Source organism: Pteropus alecto, unplaced genomic scaffold (genome assembly GCF_000325575.1).
Source record: "Pteropus alecto unplaced genomic scaffold, ASM32557v1 scaffold33, whole genome shotgun sequence".
In the NCBI taxonomy this organism is placed as follows: domain Eukaryota; kingdom Metazoa; phylum Chordata; class Mammalia; order Chiroptera; family Pteropodidae; genus Pteropus; species Pteropus alecto.
Window position 1 is genome coordinate 8910334 of NW_006435762.1, and position 22206 is coordinate 8932539.

The window sequence follows — 22206 nt, forward strand, 5'->3', positions numbered from 1 at the left end:
AAGAGTATCTCAGTTTAGGGAAGATCTAATCTTTTTTTTTTTTTCCTTGTAAAGATAAAATGGAGCAGGGAACCAAATTTATGAGATAAAAACTGTCAAGAAAGTATTCCTAGCTGTTTCTGGGGCTGAGAAAAAGAAAGCCAAATCATGCATGCAGTGTGAGTATATGAAATGACACATTTTAATATATTAGTTAGGGGATCAAAAAATATCTCCCCTCTTTCACTTATGTTTTTGACTGTTACCACAAATTATTGCTTTAATTAGTTTACTAATGCTTTTCTCTTATGTCCTTTTCCAAATTCCATATTTCCTCCTAATTTTGCCTTCTCTATACTAGATAATGTTCGTGGGTTGCCAGGGTGCCTTTTGGGGTCATAAAAGCTCATGCTAGCTTGCTTAACATATCTGCTGTAACTCACACAGAACCAGATGAAGAATTGTGTTGTAACAGGGCTGCTTTGCCTCCACTAAGGCACATTTCCAAGTTGAAGACTAAGTTAGAGAGCATCCTAATGGGGGTTACACAGTAGAGTATAAGAAGTTTCACAGAGACCTGAAGATAGCCCATTAAATTGGGTGGGGCTGCAGCAAGCAAATTTATCACTCAGCACAGCCTGGATCTGCCTTTCATCATGGCAGGATTGTTTTTATATGCTGGACGTAGATAATCTTTGCCAGACTCTAACGGAAATTCTGAACTTGCTGAGGGAAAATGTCGAAGTGTGAGAGAATTAAGGGGAGATATGTGTGGGAGCGAAATGGAAAATGTATTGAGACTGTTGGAATGAAGGAAAAATACCTCGGTTTTGACATCATTTTCCAAGAATCATCATTACTATAGCAAAAGTTTTACAATGATCCAAAATTATAATATAAGTTATGAGATTTGTTACCCAAGTGGTACAAAGATAGAAAAATATAAACACAGTCACATTTGTGATGGTGGTGAGGGGACAGAATCACTGTCATTGTCAGATACCTTGTGTCAATGCACTCATAGTTTTTCTTTTGTTTTTCTATGTCAATGAAAAAAACAGCGTGTTTTAAAATAATTGCTCAAGATTAATAGTAGTAACTTATGTTTCACAATTTACTTCGCTGATTTCCATGTACTTTTGAAATTTCTCTCATGTTTTCAATTACAACTCACTTGGGACTTCTAGGAAATTCAAAGGATGCGACACTTCATGTACTGACCAATTGCTGGCTCCCACAGCCCTACCACTCCCAAACACCTTCCCCTTATACATCACTTGCTTTTAGTTTATAACTTAAATGAAGATGGGGGATGGTGATTTTGATTCTGGAAGAATTTTTAGAAATTTCACCATTTGGGTCAAAAATAAAAAGATATCCCCCAAATCAGAAGTTTGATAGCGTGAGGAAAGGGTACTTTTCATCTTCTTTTGCCTTCTGCTTAATATTTTATATATTATTTTCTTTCATTAAAATTATAATGCAACTGTACTAAGAGTGTAAAATATGGGCTGTGATGTGGGGAAAGATAGCACCTGGTTTGATGTAATAGAGATCCCTAGAGAATTAACAAAATGGAATATTTATAAACATTATAATCTGCACTCTTTCTAAAAGCTAAAGTTAAGAAATAATTAAACATTCTTAGATATTGTGTAGCAACTTTATTTTAGAAAAATTTGTTCTCAGTTGTTTATAGAAATTATATAGGTATCTGAGTCAGGATGTTCCTTTAGTGTAAAATAGTATATATAACCCAGAATCTACACTAAAATTCGAAGTAAATAGATCTATTTATGCAGTCGAGGCAAATGGAACATAAGGATTGTTTTCATATTTGTAATTTCAAATGGAAACATCATTTAATGAATCCAAGCTTTGCCAAAGTCCCGCTTAATAATAAGTACTTGGCTTAGGAAAATGGTAAAAAAGACCCATTTGCCTTGGAAATCTGGAAAAGAATTAACATAGAGAAACATTAGCGCTTCAAAAGGAAGTTTTCCATTTGTCTAGATATGGACTATCTAGATGATTCTCAGTAGTGCCTGAGTCATGCAGGTCAAAATTCCTCATGGAAAATTCTCTAGACATAGCCTAAATTATTTAGAAGGAGGCTCAATACTTACTGGCTAAAGAGAGTATTGTGTAGTCATACAAGATGCAGCAGTAAGCTTTACACCGAAAAGGTGGAAATAACATCACCTTCAATGAGAGTCTGATAATTCTAGATGTAATAGATTTGATTAGTACTTTCCATAAGTAAAAACCAGGAGACACTTGTAAAGGTAGGACTGGAAAGTCCTGATAACACCTAAAACTCCAATCTAGGAGACTCCTAGAGAAGCAGAATAAGATGTAATGTAGCAATCTGAATTTAATCAATTTTACGATAAACCTTTGTTAAAAGAGTATTAAAAGAAGAGAGAAGGTTAGCCTGGGGTAATTAAAAATAAGTGTCAAGAAGTAACATTTGTCAGAATAGCTTCAGTACTCCCTAAGGGAAAGAATATTCTTGCTAGTCCTGCAAATTCTCCAGACCTTTTGGCAGGGAAATTCTAGAGTGTGAATAAATGTACCTGGCCTTTATAGTTGATAATACACATTAAGACCATCTACCTCAAGCAAGTTACTGATAGTAACTTAGCTTCCTATGCATGTTTTATAGGAAAAGAATGTCTGACTAGTTGATGTGAACTTTGTCTTCCTGGTAGATCTTTTTCTCTTTGTAGATTGATAATTGACTTACTGGCTCTTAATGGTTTGATTAGTGGGAGTTGGTTCCCCAAGTCAAATAATTTCTAGGTACAGTGACAACATTGCTTAAAGTTAAAGTGTTGGAGGCTTCCATGTTAATACTATGTTACCTTGTCCTGAGTACTGTGTGTTCTCAAGCTCAGTAAAGTGGTTTCTCAGTGAAGAGAATGGAAGAAAGGAAAGACAGGAGTAGCATAAAATAGTCTTTGAGAAAAATCAAATTCCGAGGAGAAGAAATTGTGAGACAAAAAATTAGATAAATTTTAAAAAGAGATTTTTGTTGGACTTTATATCTTTATACTTTTAAGATTATATTTTATATTTTCCAGTTACATACAAGAAAAATACATTGCAATTAGAATGTCAAAATAAAATAAAGTTAGAATATTAAAATAAAGGAAAATAGAATATTGATATTTGATTCTTCCCAGCTCTTAATCATCCTAACCTTATATTTTCACTGGTATCTCTTTGAGTGATTCAGATATAATTAACAATTATTGGGTATCTAGCATTCACAGGTACTGTGGCAGGCATTTCTGCATTATATTTCATGAAATTTGTTTTATCAAAAACAACTGGCTAATTCAGTCAAAGCAATATTTTAGAAGAGCTATTTTCCTTTAATCTTGAGATTTTTAAATAATCTCAAAAAGGTTAATTAATTTCTTCCTCTCTCCTAACCCCCACAAAATGGAATATCAATAAATTACTTTTTAATTAATCAATTAATTTTTACAATGGAAAAACGATGAAAGATATGACTGGATCCTTTGCTTTACAGGGGATGAGTGGTATGGCTTCTCAGTAAAGTCTGGCCTGAAGAGGTTACATGTTTGTCAAAGAGCCCAAGTCAGTATATTGAGAGCCTCAGGAAGAAGAGAGTTTTCTCTCCTAATTTAATAAAGAAATAAGATCCTCCTTTTGTGTCAAATATATTAAATTAATGAGGTTTTAAAAAATATTTTCCAATATTTGGTCAATGTCCTCCTTCTCTCTGTTTAGCTGACTTGATCCCTCCCAGGGTGTTGCCGTTTCATATTCAGGAAGCCCCCTAGAATGGCTAGTTTGACTGGAGGGTCATCTTTGCTCCTAGGCTTTATGATTATCTTTGAGTTTATTTCTTCATCTCTATTACTTCTATTTAGTCAGCTCTACCTTAGATACTGCCTGCCTTCTTGGTAATTTTGTGAGTTTTATGTTTTAATTATTTTACATTACAAAATCTTTTAATGTCAAACAATATTTATCTGGGAAGGAGACCAATAATAAGATGTTATTAATTACTTTAATCAAAGTAATTGTCTTAATGAGTGTGGCCTCAATTATGGCAATTAAAAAAAACATAGCTTTCAAATTGAAGTTTTTTTTTATAAAAAGAAGACTAAGACGATTGTGGGAGAAAAGCAAGAATTAACTATCTTCACTTTGAAATACAGTCAAATTTAAAAAGCACTGATATAATAGAAATATGGCAGTTTGGGATTCAGAGATCTGTATTCCAGTATGGCTTTGTTCCTCAGTGATATTAAGGAGATCATTTCAACTCTAGTTCTTAGTTTCTTTCTCTAGAGAGGTGAGATTGAACTAAATGATTTTTTTTTTTTAGAATATTTAATAGTTCTAAGACTTTATAAGATACTGTCTTATATCAAAGTCCTTTTATAGATAAGTCAAAATTATTCTGAAGTTATAATTTCATATTTTAGAGGTATCAGTACGGTCTAGTATCAAATAAAATGATTTGGAGTGGCATTACTATCTTGAACTCACATTCCGTAGATCTTAATAAATGCTATAATTAGCTTTAAATGGAATAAATAAAACCGTGTTGAAAACAATGCTGTCCAACAGAAAAATGTGAGCCATATATGTCATTTAAGTCTTCTAATAGTAGTCACATTAAAATGTAAAAAAGAGAATGTGATTAATTTTGCTATTATGTTTTATTTAATCCAATATATCTAAAAAAATATTATTTCTTCAAATATGTAATCAGCATAAAAATGGATGAGATGTTTTATATTCTTTTTTTTTTTTTTAACTGAGTTGTAGAAGGCTGGTCCATATTTTATATTAATAGCATACCTCAATTTGGATTATTCACATTTCAAGTACTCAATAGCCTCATTGTACAGTGCAAATCTAGATAAATTATTTCCTTCTATTCATAATTCTAAAAACTATGTATTAAAAATACATTTTTAAATCCCTCCATATCTTTGTATTCAACTGCATTTCAATTAATCTTTTGAGAAGATTGTGTTTGCTCAAGTTTTGACAATGCGGCCAGTTCCACACAGTACAAACTGCAGAGATGTCAATCACCTTTTAGAGAATGTAGGTTGTGCAACGAATCCCAATTATCCAGCATCCATGACAGGGACTGTGATGGCTTTGCTTGGAATTTCAAAAATGGACTCAACTCGAAAGTGACATATTTCATTGTGTTCATTGCAAAACTGATGCCTTATCAGAAAACCTATTTTTCTATTGCCTCTAGAATATTGACCACTGCAAACAGATTTACAGAGATTTCACATATGCTACAAACAGTTCTTTCTGCAAGCCCCAACGCAGAGAAAGTTGGTCTATATTTATACCTTTTCTTTTTAATTTTATTAAATTTATTGGAGTGACATTGGTTAATAAAATTATACAGGTTTCATGTGTACAATTCTATAATAAATCACCTATATACTACATTGTGTGTACACCACCCAAAATCAAATCTCTTTAATTGAAAACATTTTGCACAATATTGGGTATAGTGTTTGAATACAGATGTTATAATAATTAGCACTTTTTCATATATAAAGTTCAAGTTGCTTTTTTTTAAACTAATAATTAGCTTTTTGAGTTCCAACATTTAAATACCCTTTCTTTTCTTTTTCCTATTCTTTTTTTTTTTTTGCCCCAAGTTTATATTTTAAGTGGAAATATAAGACATTTTGGGATGTTCTCAGTAGAGAAGGCCTAGGACTAGATTTTAATCAGTTTTAATATGTGTCAAAGCCTCCGTTCATGAGGTTGTCTCTGTGAACTGTGGAAATATAAGACATTTTGGGACGTTCTCAGTAGAGAAGGCCTAGGATTAGATTTTAATCAGTTTTAATATGTGTCAAGCCTCCGTTCATGAGGTTGTCTCTGTGAACTGTGTTTCAAGAGGAGACATTTTACAAGGAAATGTGCTTTCCTCTCTAACTTTCTAGATGTATATGATTCACATAACTTAGGTTTATATCAAGTTCTTTGCAGAGTTTTAAATTTAAGACAGACCTCGAACATGAATTAGATTTGCGGAGAGCTTACAACGAATGACAAATGTAATGCATCCAGTGAGTAAAAGGCATAAGGAATCCATCTCTTGAACCCTGATCCAGTTCTAATTTTAAGACCTTAAATTCTTCAAGCACTTGATCCTCACAGAGGTTATGAAGTTTCAAGATTCTTAAACATCAAAGAGTTAAGCAGACATAAATTTGGACTTGCCAGAGACTTTATATTTCTTCTGGCCCAGCAATTTTTAACTCTAGTGCCCTGACCAACAATGTTCGAATCACTTATAGTGTTGATCATAAATATGGATTTCTGGCTCCTCTCCTCACCTTCAGGTCAGGATCTCTCAGAGGAGGTCCTGGGATTATCATTTTTATCAAAGCCTGTGGGTGATCCTCTGTATGGTCAGGTTGGAGGAACCCACCTCCCCCATCTTGTGTTCTACAACCGAGAAAATAGAAAATGAAAGTATTTCAAGTATTTGCCTCATATCTCAAGACCAGCAAGATGTCAGGCTCAGGATCAGAGACCATTTGAGCTTTCTCCTAAATGACCCAGTCTCCCCTCATATTCCATACCATATACTGAACTAATTAAAGAAGGGGGAAAAGAACATATTTTAGCTACATTTTCAACAGTGAGGATTTTAAAAAATAGTTTTACTTGAATTAGAATTAACCAAATAGATTCCCTTTGGCCCAGTCATTCCATTTAGTCAAGCTTTTGCTATTAAACTTTGTAATTACTTTCTTCAGACATTCTTGCAAGCAAGTTTTCCTAAGCCCTCCTTTAGTTATTAAGGTATACGAGGTTTACGATAATGTAAGAAAATACCGATATATTTTTTTCTGTGGAAGCTGGAATCATTTAGGTAGGTTTATGTAAATTTTATGCAAATCTAACACATTTTATGCTCCCAAATTTATGGCAAATATAACTATTTTATTTGCCCAAACTTGGCCTTCAACAAGCTCCTACTGCGGACTGATGATCTATGCAGCCTCTTTTTTTTGTGACATTTATCATTTTCCTACTTGGATACTCAAAAGACTTGAAGTAGTACAGGAGTAGAGGGCTGAAATAAGACCCTGATTTTCTTCCAACCCAGGCTAAACTATTACCATAAACATTTGGAGGTTTACTCTGTGGAGTTTCTTTTCTAATCTCCCAGTGCTACTCATCTTGATTCATTTATGCCACAAAGTAACAGTTGTTTGGATTACAATTTTACTGAGTAAAAAGACACGCTCTAAAATGTATGGAAAATATTACTAAATTTTATTAGATCTAAGAGTGACTGCCAACAGCTAAATTTAGAAAGAATAAGTTCCTGACAACACAGCTGGAGAGAAAATTTTAAGGGGTGATGATTTCATTAATTTTCAGAGCTTTATAGCCAGCCGGCAAAGGTTTTTTTTATACCATGTGGTTTACTGCCTTTGAAATTACTTTCTTTTTTTAAATTAACCTGTCTGAGTCAAAATGACACAATAGCAATAATAGTGAGAAAAAATTGGCCTCTTTATATAATCTTTAAGTATCTTAACTAACTTAAATAACAATACCCTGAGTTTATAATTGCTGCAATGTACTCTATAAAAAGAGATTGGTATTAGGAGCATTTATAGATCCCTATATCAGTTATATCAATTGATAAACAATACTTAAAATTGAAATCACATGTATAGAAAGTAGAAAGAGACTTTTAGCCTTAAGAAAAAATTTCCCATTTAAATCTTCAACACCAAGTTGTCCCACTTGTGGTAGAGAGCACGAGGCTTGGAGACAGAGGGTCTAGGTTCAGGTGACAATCTTGTCACTTTACATATGTGAGCTTAGGCCAGTAATGGAACTTCTCTGGGCCTCAGTTTCCTCATCTCCAAAATGGGGTTATTATACAAACTTATTCTTTGCATGGTTTTATAAAAATAAAATAATAAACGTGAGTGACAAGAGAAACTTTATTCTCCAGGATTCTGAGGAGTTTGTCTCATGGAGAGGAAAGAAGTCAGAGTGAGTCGTTAGACTGTAGAATACTGTATACACATCCTAGTGTGTGCAAGGGAGGGTCCTAGATTAGAGCAATCAGATCTGAGCAGCAGGAAGAGAGAACACAGAAGAAAAAGCGTGTCCTGGGCGCTGTGAGCATAGCACCGTGGGAAAGAAAGGTTTTGAGAGAAGTTTTTGTGAGTAAAATGGATGGATGGATGGATGGATGGATGGATGGATGGATGGATGATGGATAGATGGATGGATGGACAAACTAGGTAAGCCCTGTACTACCTTTTTAAGAAAACCATCATCCAAGATATACCTTGGAGTGGCTGCTCAATGGGCAGAGGAGGCCTCAGGATGGCTCAGAATTCTTTAGATTTGACATGTAAAGTTTTTATCTGTTTTAAACATTTGTACAAACACCAGGTATTTCTGTTTCTTAAATATGGCTAATAGTGGGTGAACTGGCTGCTTCAGGAAGAGCTCCATTCCACCACTAGAAGGCTTGGCCTTCCTCAAGTTGTATTGAAATCATGCTCCTTCTGGTGATTGCTACTTTGGATCCAATTATGTCTTCAGAGTCACAGAGACCTTTTCTTCCCTTTGACATATGGTAGCACTTCTCTAACCAACATGTTCGATGCCTCATGAGGGTGGAGACAGCTCATGAGGATCAGCATTTAAGGCCTTCATAAAACATTGCAAGTCAAGTTAAACTTGGAGTGCTGAGAATTAATTTCTACTTTATCTTTCTGATATTCTTCAATTTACAAACATGTAAGTCATGCATTAGTCAGATTTCGGAGCTTAGTTCAGAACTCAAAATGTATAAGGTATCAAGGTCTCACTACAGGAGCAAATAGGCCTACAAAAAGCCTATTTTGTCTATGATCCTCATGACGTAGAGCACTAAGTTATTTTGCAATACAGTGGTTCTTTATAGTACTATATTTACATAGAATGGAATCATCATAAAAAATATATCGTCTACTTTTTCAGTGCTATGAAGAATGACTCTTTTATCCTAAACATTTATAACTCATTCCTTTAACATCTATCTTTTTTTCCCTCCCTCCCTTTCTTCCTCCTTCCCTCCCTCTCTCCCTCCTTCCTTCCTTCCTTCCTTCCTTCCTTCCTTCCTTCCTTCCTTCCTTCCTTCCTTCCTTCCTTTCTACATCATTCATTCATTAAACACTTAGTTTCTACTATGTACTAGACATTTAGCTAGATGCTAGTGCTAGAGATATGGAGTAGATAAGACATGGTTTTTGGCCTGAGTTTCATTAAGTGTCTAAAGTAAAAACATAGGGTGAGGTATCAGGAATGGGGATGAGAAAAAGAGTTTGTGACAAGTGGTAAGTAATCAGTGGGTAAAAGAAGAAATGTGAAATTTGGAATGAAAATATCAAGGTGATATGAAAGTGTTGATATGGAGTTGTAGCCCACTTTTCCAAGCCTATAAACCTGTAGGCTTGGAAAAGCCATATTGCTCTAAATTCTTTATCTACCATAAGAGGAAACAGTTCCTGGAGGGCCATAGGGCAAGGCATTGTTCCCTCCAGACAAGGTCTCCTCTATACCTTCTCAACGTTTTGGTGTAATTCTAGAATCATCTCATCTTGTTAGAGGAAGGCATCAGACAACTGGGGGAATACCTATTCCTGCAGGATTTTGTTTTATTGTATTGTGATGCCATCTGTTTTAATATACTTTTTTATTTCCTATTATAGACAAATAATCCCGTAGAATGATAATTTATCCTTTCAACTGCTCATTAGTTGAATCTCGTTCTATCTACATGTAAGTTTTTTTTTTTTAAACTCTTATTCTAATAACAGTTACTGGAAGGCATTTTTAATTTTCCAGGCGAGTTTTCACTAATCAGTAGCTCAAGAGTTTAAGGGCTCAAAATGATACCCTCCTAATTTTTAAAAACTGAGGTGGTTTGCAGAATTTTCTAACTAAGTCCCATGAAAATCCAACGAAAATGCTGATAAAAATAACATGTCATTTTCTAATTAAATTCAGTGACAGATATTTAATCAAGTTTATTTTTCATCAGACACTTACGTTTATAGTTCCCTAACAGAGTGGTAAAATCTAAATTACATGCAACCAAGAATTTAAAGGAAGAGATTAAATATACTGACCTCTTAGTCTAATCCTTATGATAACAATTTGAGCATTGAATTGGGCAAATCTTTTTTATAAAGCCTCCACTTTTTAGAGAAAATATTGGCATCAGACTACCTAAGGGAATTCAATCTTTTAATTTGGGGCCTAAATTTTTTCCTGTACTGTCAGGATTTACATAGGGGTCCCATGCACACCTTGAAGCAGAACTTAATTAGAATGATAAAATTAAAAAATAGGAAGGAAACAAGTAAAGAAAGAAAAAAATGCAGTAATCTCTTTCTGGATGAGTTCTGGATATAAATAAGGGTGTGGTTAAAAAATGAGTCACTAACCCGTTGCCTACGATGCAGTGGAATAGATGCTATTCCAGAGGCACTGACATAAGTGTTAGCCTCGGAAACAATAGACAGGCAGCAGTGTGTTGTTCTGGAAAATGTGCAGAGAGGAGGAGTCATTTTGTTCTCTTTAAAATTTAATTTCTTTTTTTTTTTTCTGTATCATTTGGAGGAGGCTCCTTTTTTTCTTTTCTTAAGTGAAATAAGTATTTTGTACTAGTAGGTATTGAGTGAATTCCTTTTGCCAGTAGGAAGAAAAGCAATTTGTGAATGCCAAAAATAACTTCTTTGTGTGAAAATATCACATAGCCAAAGACATTTTAGAGAAGAAAGAAAGACTCATGTTCCGAATTAATATTTTTAAAAATATGCAGGCAGTGGAATGTTAGCAATAGAACATGAAGAAATTGACATACATAGACTGAGAACAAACAAACAATCTTATCTACAGTCATGGCAGGCCCAAAGTCTGAATGTTTGTCCTGTTTGCAATGCTTCTGGCCTTTTGTATGGTCTTAGAATAAGAATTTATCTCCCAAGGCCATGTCTATAGGAAATAGATGTTCCCAATTATCCTGTATAGTTCAAGGCAGTATTTCCCTTCCTTACCTTCTACTACTTGTTTCTGTACAACATTGCCAACTAGGCAAAGTATGAACCACCCCGGATATAGAAGATGGCCCTGGTGCTGGGGACAAAAGTAGAAAAATCTCATACTTGGCTTTGTCTTTAGATCTTTAAATCACACTGACATCTTTGGGATTCACACACTCCACAGAGTCTCTTTACCCATAATTTATATATAGCAGACCATCAGCCAGTTACAAAGAGCTTTATAGAGGTTGTGGGTATTGCTTTTACCCACTCATTATCCCTTCCTGCTTCATTTGTTAATAACACATGCTTTTCCTTTAAAGAACTCATCACCTGTGTCCCAAGTGATTTGATGGCCCCATCAATCCAGCTGTTCCTGCTTTTCTTCCCCCTAGTAAATGAACATGTGACCCAAGCTTGAACGATGAGACCACCTTTCATGACGTTGAGTCTGGAGTGGAATGACACAAAGATGGAACACGGTCACTGATTCACTTTGCTAGTAGTACCCTGAAGAGAGTTTTCACTGATCCATTAATCCTCTTACCTAGATCATGTGAATTGTCTCGATTTTTTTGTTCGTAAGGCCTGGCTAATAGCTTTATTGATTTCATTAGCTATCTCACATTATTATAATACATTTGATTTTTAAATTGGCCAAAGTGTTTGCAACCAAAAAATCCTAACTGCAACATATAGAAAAATTTCCTTAATTTGGCTCATCTGTTTAAAGATACCTGGGTGAAAAGCTTGTGAGGATATAGTGCTCTCACTTTCAGAAACCCTTATATTGGCTTCTTTCTTCCCATTACATTTGGCTCAGTTTTATTCATTCACTTATTTATTCAGTTCTATACTTTTTTTATCCCTTTATTTGTTGTTGCCTACCATTTTCTAGACAGTAAGGAGATTCCCTTCAAATATCTGCACGGCAAACTCCCTCATCTGCTTTAAGTCTTTGCATAAATTCACCTTCTCAGTGAGGTCTATGGCCTCCTTCAGCTCAGTCTACAGTTCCCAACACCCTTGTTCTTACTTTTTATAGCACTTTTTACCTTCTCAGTTACCATATCATTTACTTTTTATCATTTGTTTTAGTTATTGTCAATCTTCCTGAAATAAGAATCGACTCTAAGAAGACAGGAATTTTTGTCTGCTTTTTTCATTTTCTTATTCCCAGCACCCAGAATAGTTCCTGGCATTTATTGTATATGTGAAATGGATATAAATTTCTTTAAAAATACATACATACTTTACTAAAGGAGATTATTATGGTTGTTAGCTAATGTGTCAACTTGGCTAGACTGAACTACATTCCTTAAAATTTCCTTTCCTGTATGTTTTCAATGAGAATGGGCCACAAGATGGATTCTAGTAGACATGGAGGGTAGAAGTGAAGCAGAAGCTATTTTATAGCTGATACCTGTGTTGCTTTAGCCTTATTGAGTCCCAGGCCAAGGGCCCTGACTTCTGTAGGACACACACACCACCCAGGTCAGAGGCAGTAAGAACACACAGTTTCTTATAGTTTGTTCTCATGAGCTCAAGTCATGCTTGTGAATTTTAGCTTCTCTTTGATCTAATCCACTTTACATCAACTTCTTGTCTTAAACTTTAAACTGTAATGTCAAACTAAAGACACTAAATAGCATTACAGAGGTTGAACAGCCATCTCCCAGAATTCTGTAAGGCCAGATATTATTAAAATAATAATAATAAAAAAACTCTATATCTACTATCTCCTATCTCTCTCTATCATCATCATCATCATCATCATCATCATCATCATCATCATCATCATCATCATCATCTTTATCATCATCAACATCATCTATCTATTCTATGGTTCTGCTTTTCTGAAAACTAATTGAACTTTAATCCCTGACTGATATAGACTTTGCTGCTATAACAAAACCTAAAATATGGGAGTGGCTTTGGAATGAAGCAGTGTGTAGAAGTTGGAAACACTATAAGACTTTTGAGAAGGGTATTGGTAAAAATCTCAAGTGCTTTGAATGACTATTCATAAAATTTTGGATTTTGTGGAGGATGGCAGTGAGGACTTAACAGAACAGGAGAAACGTTTTATTGCAAACCATAGTAAAGGGCAGAAATTTAGCAATACTTTTGCTTACAGTAATATAGAAAGTAAAAAGTGCACCTAATGAACTGGGAGATATAGTTAAGGAGATTTCCAAGCAAAGTATTTTGGTATCACCTGGTTTCTTCTTGCTTCTTGAAGTAAAATATGAGATGAGATGAGATGAGATGAGATAGAGAGAGAGAGAGACAGACAGACAGACAGACAGACAGGCAGGCAGACACTAACTCAGGGAAAAAAAACGTTAAACACAAAGAAGCCAGAATGTAATGACACGATGATTTGAAAGCTTTCAGACTCTGTAACAGTAATGTCTACATCTGTCCCGCCATTGCATATTGGGGGTGGGGTTAGATAGTCTCCTTTGTTTCACAGGTCTACAAATGGCAAGGAAATGTAATTGAGGAGTTGCATTTAAGGGTTTACGCTTGAGGAAGCTCATCCACACTTGGAATTGATTCATATCATAAGATTCTAGATTTTCAGCAGATATTGTAGCACAAAGAGAATTTTGAGGTCTTTAAGGACAGTAAGCAAATTTGTATTTGGCAGAGGCATGAATCATTGGGGACCAGAAGATGTACTGTAGGTAATCTCTGAGGTGGTCCCAATGATCCCTGCTTCCTGGGATTCATACTTTTGTATAATCTCTTCCTGTTGAGTGTAGCCTGGACTTATTAACTCACTTCTAACAAGCAGAACAAGGATGTCCAAACCCCCGGCTGTGGACCAGTACTGGTCTGTGGCTTGTTAGGAACTGGGCCACACAGCAGTTGGTGAGTGGCAAGCAAGCAAGTAAAGGCTTCATTTGTATTTGCAGCTGCTTACCAGCTGTAGCATCACCACTTCAGCTCTACCTCAGATCATCAGTCATTAGATTCTCATAGGAGCACTGGTCCCTGCTACCAAAAAGGTTGGGGACCACTGTATTCTTAACAGCAGAAGTGATAAGATGTCCATTCTGAGATTTGGCTTTATAAGACTGTGGTATCCATCTGGAAGACTCTCTCACTCTCTTTTGAATGGCTTACTTGGGAGGAAGCCAGCTGCCATGTCATAAAGCAGCCCGTGGTGAGTTCCATGAGAGTTAACTTGAAAGTTGAGGTCTGCCAACAGCCATGTGAATAAGCTTGGAAGCAGATTCTCCCATCAATCCTTGAGGTGACTGTCACCCCAGCCAAAATTTGATTGAAACGCGTAAGAAAATATGAACTCAAACTAGCCAAGCAAGCTGCGCCTGAATTCCTGATCTATGAAAACGGTTGGCTAATAAACATTTTGTAATTTCTAGCCTAAGTGTTGGAATAATTTCTTATGCAGAAGATTAAAAATACACTTATATTTTAGAGGATAGACTATATTAAAATTTCTAATTTATGCAATATTTTATGAAGAGGCATTTCCAATCTGTTTAATAAAAATAAAGTTGTCAACGAATCCTTTAGTCAGCAATTGAAGAGGGAAAATCTCAAGTTTGGTCTCCTTCCTCTCTACTATTTTACTTGATCTTTTGAATAATTCCTTTAATTATAAAATGATTGCTAAGAAGTGCATTTGGGTATGATATTTCTTTTTGTCTTTGGAATTCTCCCAGGTTAGAATAGTCAAAGATAAAATGGGTCAAATTAATATATAACAATAACTAAGCTTTATGGCATGCTTTAGCAGTATCAGGAACTATGAAAATTGCTTTATATAATCATTTTAGATAATTCTTATACCAACCCATTGGAGTAGATATCATTACTATTCTTACTTTAAAAAGACTTACTCAATGTCAGACATTGGTAAGAAGTAGATCTAAAATTTGAGCCTATGCCTGCCTGATTGCAAGACCCAAAGTTTCTATCACTCTAGGCAAAGAAAATCTCCTGTGCCCCTTTAAACAGTAATGGGCGGATTCCCTTTAAAGCCCAATATTTACTAAACAGAACCAGGATAAGTTCTTTCCATATCCTTATGGATGTAGCGTCAGAGGAGTTTTGAATCCAGACAAATCTGAGCCCATGATGTTTTTGAGAGAGGGGGGAATGCCCAAGCTGAAATAAATTCTGTCACCAGGTTATAGCTTCCGCCCCTAAGAAAACTTTGGTGGATGTTAAATGTTGTTCTGAATGTGGCAGATTCTTGAACTGGTCAGTTATACTGATTTTCGGGGTCAGGAGTACATAATCCTAAAGGATCAATCTCAGGGTTTTACAGAGACTTTGGTTGAATAGAACAACTATTCATACTGCCTGTGCCTGTAACCAAGACTACCACCTCTTTGTTTCTCGCTAAGGGAAATGAAACTTGCACATGTGGTAAATTATGTACCAGAGCATTTACTAGATGTCTTATGCATCTAGGGCCATTCTGACGAATGCCATTGACTCATGAGTTTGTTATTTTTAAAAGACAATTGAAATATATAATACAATGGACTCCTTGACATTAAAGTGACTTCATTCTATTTGAGAAAGCAAATCTTTTAAAAAATATTTGGCATCAGTACAAATTTTAAAAATAAAATTTTGGTTAAGCTTCTTAACTAAATATTTATTTTTATTTTCCTTTTCCTCTCACTAATTCTGCAACAGACTTAATTTCTTCAAAATTCAGTCCTTTACATCTCTTACTTTTAAGTTCCAACATAAATTTTAAAAATTATTGTTGGAAAATACAGTCCATGTTTTTTTGGTCATCTTACTCAGACTATGCATTCAGTCACAGGGTTATGGTCAGGCCAAATTTTATCTTATCGTACCAGAGTTTTTAGGTCATTTCCAGTTTTCTTATTTTTTTTTTCTTTTCAAACTTTCACTTGAAAAGAAAATTAATTGGGAAACACCAGCAAAGCTTTTTCCTTCCTCTTTTGGCTACTCAACTGCTAACTGCCAATTCTTTCTGAATTTTTTATCTGATGTGTACAAGATACAGGAAAATTGTGGCTGTTTCTGGAGTTGGCAGTAGTTAAATGGAATTATAGAGGGTGACTCAAACCAACATGTATTTTGTAGAGTCTTTTGATTACACACAGCTTTCTCTGAGACATAAAAAAAAACCTCTTGAAGGATTAGCTTGCTAGAGAGAATTACCATTTTGGAAGATTTGTGTCACATTTCAATGATAATTATTCAGAAAAAAAATACTCTTTGTAAATAATCTCTAAATTCTCACAAACATCTGAGCTCCTGGGAGCCAGAATCAGGGCACAAATTTGCATAGATTAAATATACACATACCCATGCATGCATTTCACAATCCAAACATCTCTCAGTTGTGTAATGATGCTCTCTGGAATTATCATCAGTATAACTGTACTGTGTCTTCAAAAAAACCTGTGACCCAGACCATGAAAACGCCATTGTAGAAACTTTACTTTAATCACTGATGTATTGCAGCTATATTAAGGTGTCAGCTTAATCAACTTGGTTAAAATCCAAGTACATATATCTTTTTCTCAGTACACTAGTGTGAAATGTTAAGCTTTTTTTTTTTTAACACATGAAGGGACATAAATCATTTATTATAAACAATTTATCCTATGATAACTTTTCTGAAAGGTTTACAGATTCTTTTTTTAAATGGGATTTTGCACATTGTTATTAAGTGAGTTAGTTACATTAACACGTTCCCTGAGATTAGTTTTACCAGAATATCTGATGTGCTGGTTGAAATTTTTTGTTGTATTATGTTTCTGTCTTACTAGAATTTCAAGACCTCATAAAATATTAATGTTGAAAATTAATTTAGAGAGAAGTTTGTGCAATCAGTTAATTTCTCATCAGAAACAATCCAGAGAGGTTGAATTATTTTGCACATTTAACTGATGACAGACCACTATAACCAAGGAACAAAATGGGACTAAATGCTAACTTCTCTGTGAAGATGACGTCCATGTCAAACAAAAACTCAACTTCGCAAATTAGCCCAATAGTTATATTAAAGACCAAATGACCTCAGCTCTCTGGCTCCCATCAAAACATTTCTTAAAAGAAAGGTAGTAAAGTGAATCTGTGCCATTCCTCCTTATCTAAACCCTTCTTAATCCCAGCTCCCGTATTCCAGCTTTCTCATCCCAGTGGGGTGAGACATTTTGGAGAAGTTAGCTCTGAATATAAAATGCTCTATGACATGAAAAATTCAGAGAATGTGCTTATGTGAATATGAGAGCATGTGTGTATATCTGGGATGAGAGTGGGCAAGATGGAGAAGTAGGTGGTGGGGGAGAAGAGAGCTGTGATATTCCTGGAAATAATTTGCTCCCATGTCACATTGGTAAAAGGCATCTCCCTTAAATCAAGCAAGCATAATGAATGGCGTGATACCCAGTAGCCTTCACAGTTATAAATACATGGCCTTTCATCCTGGAGATGGCCCATTACCACTCACTAAAACAGTCTGTCACAGTGGTGCTCTGGGGCCATTCATTTTTCATGACCCTCTTGGCAATGTGACTGGGATTTCCTGAAATCATGCTCAGTTCCCTGCCCAGTGAGTCTCTGCATTAATACCCTTTGATTCCTTTCTTCCAAAGGTTTTTATGTCTTGTTTTTGTGTGTGTGCATATGTGTGTGTGTGTGTGTGTGTGTGTGTGTGTGTGTGGTGTGTTCCCCAAAGACAAATAAGGAAACAAACAAATAGAGCAAAAATTAAGCTTGGCTTTGCTGGAAACAGCTTATTCAAAGGGAAGATTGGCTAAAATTTGATCTTATAATATCATGAATGCTCAAAGTTTACAGTTTAATGCATAGGAAGCAAGAAATTTTAAAAAGCAGTTTAAAAATTATCCCACCATTCTCAAATCTTGGATTTCATCCCATGAAAGGCAAACTTTAACATAGCAATTGCAGCAAAACAGGGCCTTCTGATTTGCTGTCTGCTTCAAATAACAGTTGTCCCTTTGATAATATTGACACCTATCTCCTTTCACAATCTAGTGCTTCTCCTGCACTTTGTAACATATCCCATCTGTTTTTTAAGGCCACTGTCGTAAGGAAGCCTGGAAGAGTGAAGAAAGGCCTGATTGATCACAAGGTCCTATCAAATGTCAAAGCTGGCCCTGGCTGACCTCCCATCTATTCAGAGCTGCTTTGATTTAATCTCTAAACTGGCTGCATCTCCAGGCTGTGAGTTCTATCTGCAACCCATGTGTCAGCATTGAGATATGACCTGCTTCACGCTCCATTCATTTCATTTGAAGGACGGAAATTAAACTGGAGGGTCGAAGAGGGGAACTGCTCAAAATACACACACATTAACTGAAGCTTTTTGTGTGGATGCATTATAAGAGTTTGAACAACCATTAAAAATTATATTAAAATGAAATTGCTCTTTACTCCACTGAAATGGTTTAAAACCTTTCCTCCCTTCACCACCCGCTTCATCTATTATTCTTTCATCCCTCCCCATTTTGTATTAATTATACAAACCTGATCTCATTAAAGCTCAAAGTAAAAGGGGAGAAAAATTTACAATTTTTCAGTTTCTTTAATAGCTATCCTTTAGAAAATTTACTTATTCTTTGCAATTTGCACAGTAAATATTTGAAAAAAAAAATAAAGATACAAAAAATCTGGTAACCAGACTAACAGAAATGTAGACTGTTCTGTTTAGCATTATTGATTTGCTTAACTTCACCTTTCAAGGTCTAAAAAAAAATCCAATTAAAACTCAAACTTTGGGAATAGTCCTATAACTGTCAGGACATATTACTACAGTATAAATCTATGTACCTTTTGTTCCTTTTTTTTTTTATTTCTAAACTCTTTTTGCTCTTCTTAATGGCCCCTTTTATACTATTAATCAAAGCCAGTAACTAAGAGAAAGCTTGATTCTCTATAGATTTGTTTGTTATAATAAGTTTAAAAGTAAGCTATTTCATTTACTAGAGGTGTCCCAAAACTATGAGAATAATATAATTATATTTTAAGTATGTTGGGAAAGTTGGCTACATTTCTGTGTTTATTCATTTGCTCATACATTCATGTATTTATTATTTGAACTCTGTACTATAATGATATCCAGAGAGGGAAAATGTTATTTATTTTTTATCTAAAAAGCATATTGCCTAATTCCTGTTATAATAGTAGTACATATTTGATATTGAAAAACAAAAAACAAAGACAAGTGAAGAAAGAGAATGAGAGAGATAGACAGAAAAATGAGTAAAAGAGAGAGAGAGAGAGAACAGCAACCAAAAATTGCAACCAAATTAACCAAAATTAATACTTTAGTGTTTATCTTTTTTTTCTTTTTGTATTTGCACACTTCTCATTTTCCTTAAATCACGCTGTTCCTGCTTGAGAGAAGACTACATTTTCAGTTTTTCTGGTCATCTTTTATTACTATATAATATCACTTTGAATAGAAGTGAACATTTTATTTTGTTAATATTGTATTGATGACCATTTAGGTTTTCTAAATTTTTCATTACAATAAATGTTATTATATAAAAATATTTTTATGTTTCCATGATTTTCTCTGACATTCTCTAATTTGGGGGAAAGAATGTGCCCAATTTAATATTTGTAGTCAAAAGTATCTTTATCTTTTCTTTTCTGGTTCTTCATTTGAATACCCGCTAGGAAGTAACTTTCCTTCTTAAAATATCGTGTATTTTTTTTAGTACATACTGTTTATTTGTTTCATATTTAATATACGTGCACGACAACAAGTATTGTAGTGAATCATAATACTATTTGTACATGAACCATTTCATGGGACTTATGCAAAAGCTTTCAAACTCTGGTTATATGGAGAGAAAATTTTTGAGCATCTGAAGCATTTAAAGAATGCCATTTAAGCATTTAGTTTTGCAGGTAGGGAAGCAGAACACAAGATGATTGTCTTTCTTGTACTGCTTCTCAGTAAAATCTCACTTCCTGCATATCCTTATGTAAATATCTTATTACTCACAGCAGATGTGCTGAAAAAATATATATTTTGCAAATTAACTCATTCCTTATGGGTTGGAAATGGTTCATTGCTTTAATACAGTACTCTGCAATAAATCTTTTTGCAATGATAAAAATGTTCTGTACCTGTGCTGGCTACACGTGGCTATTGAGAACGTGAAATGTAGTTAGTACAACTGAGGAACTGAATAATTACCTTTATGTAATTTAAATTTCTGTGAACAATACAGCTTTAATAGTTTTACCATTATTTCAACCATTGTAATAATTTGTGAAGTATTGTAGACACTTATCCATTACTTAAGTTTATTTCATTGATGAATAAATATTAGATGGTAAAGAACTTACAATCTTGGAATATAATAATAAGAAGAACTACTTGTGCATTGAGGAACATTTTTTCACAGTTTCTTTCACAGAAGAAGATTGAACGCTTAAGTAAGGCAAAGGTGATAAAAGCATCTTCACGGAACCCTTACCTAATAAGAATTGGCAAAGAATAAGATGATCTGGGTTGAAGATTTGGCTTTGAGACTCACTACCTAATGACCAGGGGTAAGTCATTTTTGGTGACCTTAATTACCTGTTATTAATGATAAGGAGGTTGAAGTAAGTGATTTTATTTTTGTTCTTAACTAGGATAAATTATATGAATTTCTTCTGTCTTATGTTCAGAATCAAATACTACTTTTCCCTTCATATCTTAATAATGTGTTACAAGCACCCAGTGCCAGATACCTTGTAGGTTTTCACTAAGTATTTGATAAATGAATAGATGCGGTTTTTTTCCGCCTAAATCAACAGGTCCTTTCACTGTTCATTCTTAAAGCATGATATTTTCCACATTCAGACTTAAGCAAAGTTATGAAACATAGATGGCTTTGATGCAGGAGAAATCTTTTGCTACACAGTGGTAGAGAATCATTGAGCATATCCCCGTGCTCTCCAGTTGCTAAAAGGTCTACTTTCAGAGATGGCCAAGGAAGTGTGAGTTTCCAGAACTTGGCTAACCTTCTCAAAGGAAACCCCTTAGGATGTTCCCGAAGGCTTGCATCAGGTGCATTGACATGATGATAGGAAGGCAGAAGAGGGGCCAGAATGTAACTAAGTTCCTGGGACACTCATCATATATGACTTCCTTGAAAAGAAGTTTCCATACTTTAGCAATATTAACTACCTTGATCCCTAAAGTCCAGAATAATTAAACTTTTCTTCTTCAATATTATGTCACTTATTATATCTTTCCTTGTTGGATATTTAGTATTACCCTCTTGGGAATATAGTTAGCTTTTAATATGATGATGCCTTTTTAATCCAACGAAACCATTAACTTCAGTAAGGCCAGAGGCACTACCTTTATTCCTGGCACACAGTCCTCTGTATCTCACAAATCCCAGCTCAGTGTAACTTACTCTCCTATGATCAGACATATAGGCAAATACTGTCTAAACTGGAAATCACTGTAGAGACGTTAGTAGCTGTTATTATGGAATTAATTGATGTTATAGGTAATTTAACAATTACCCATATTTCTGGTGCATATTCTCCTCCAGGAACACAGGCAACTGGTTAAAATTTTCTGAGCTCGCTATAGATGCCCTGAAATCGTCCTCAAATTTCTGGGACATCAATCCTACAAGAATATCTAAGAAAAATTCATTATACTCTTCACTGAGAAGAGACGATATTAAAAATTAATGACCATTTCAGTCCTCTGGGATGTAATATAATTCAGGGTAGGGGAGGAGGTCTGTCACTTTCTTTTTCAAGGGCAATTCACAACAACACTTTGAGTGAAATAAATCCCTGAAGTTTGATGTTCTTCTCCCATTGCAGAGTTTGAGTGGTGACATCTCCTTTTAAAAGTAGCAATATTTCATTTTAAATTAGTGCATATTTTTGTGGGAAAAAAAAGAGTCAGTGCGGTAAGACCCATAGATGTTCATATCCTTTACTCCCATGAATTTCACAACTGAAACTGTTTCTTAAAGAAATAGCTCAGTAGAAACAAAAATCTAAGGGGATGAATACCTTACTTGTGTCTTATCTATGATAAAAAGAACAGTTGGAAACAATTTAGATGCCAAATATTAGGAAAATGTTTAAAGGAGTTATATTATATTAGCAAGAAAAC

General features: G+C 34.7%; 1 long non-coding RNA gene across 1 annotated transcript in view; it reads left to right on the forward strand.

The window, feature by feature from the left end:
- Positions 1–22206, forward strand: part of LOC107195597 — a 62220-nt gene that overhangs the window by 11815 nt on the left and 28199 nt on the right. The window contains exons 2-3 of the long non-coding RNA XR_001516780.2: positions 18139–18284; positions 20480–20627. This is a non-coding gene — a long non-coding RNA (uncharacterized LOC107195597). The remainder of the gene's footprint in view (positions 1–18138; positions 18285–20479; positions 20628–22206) is intronic.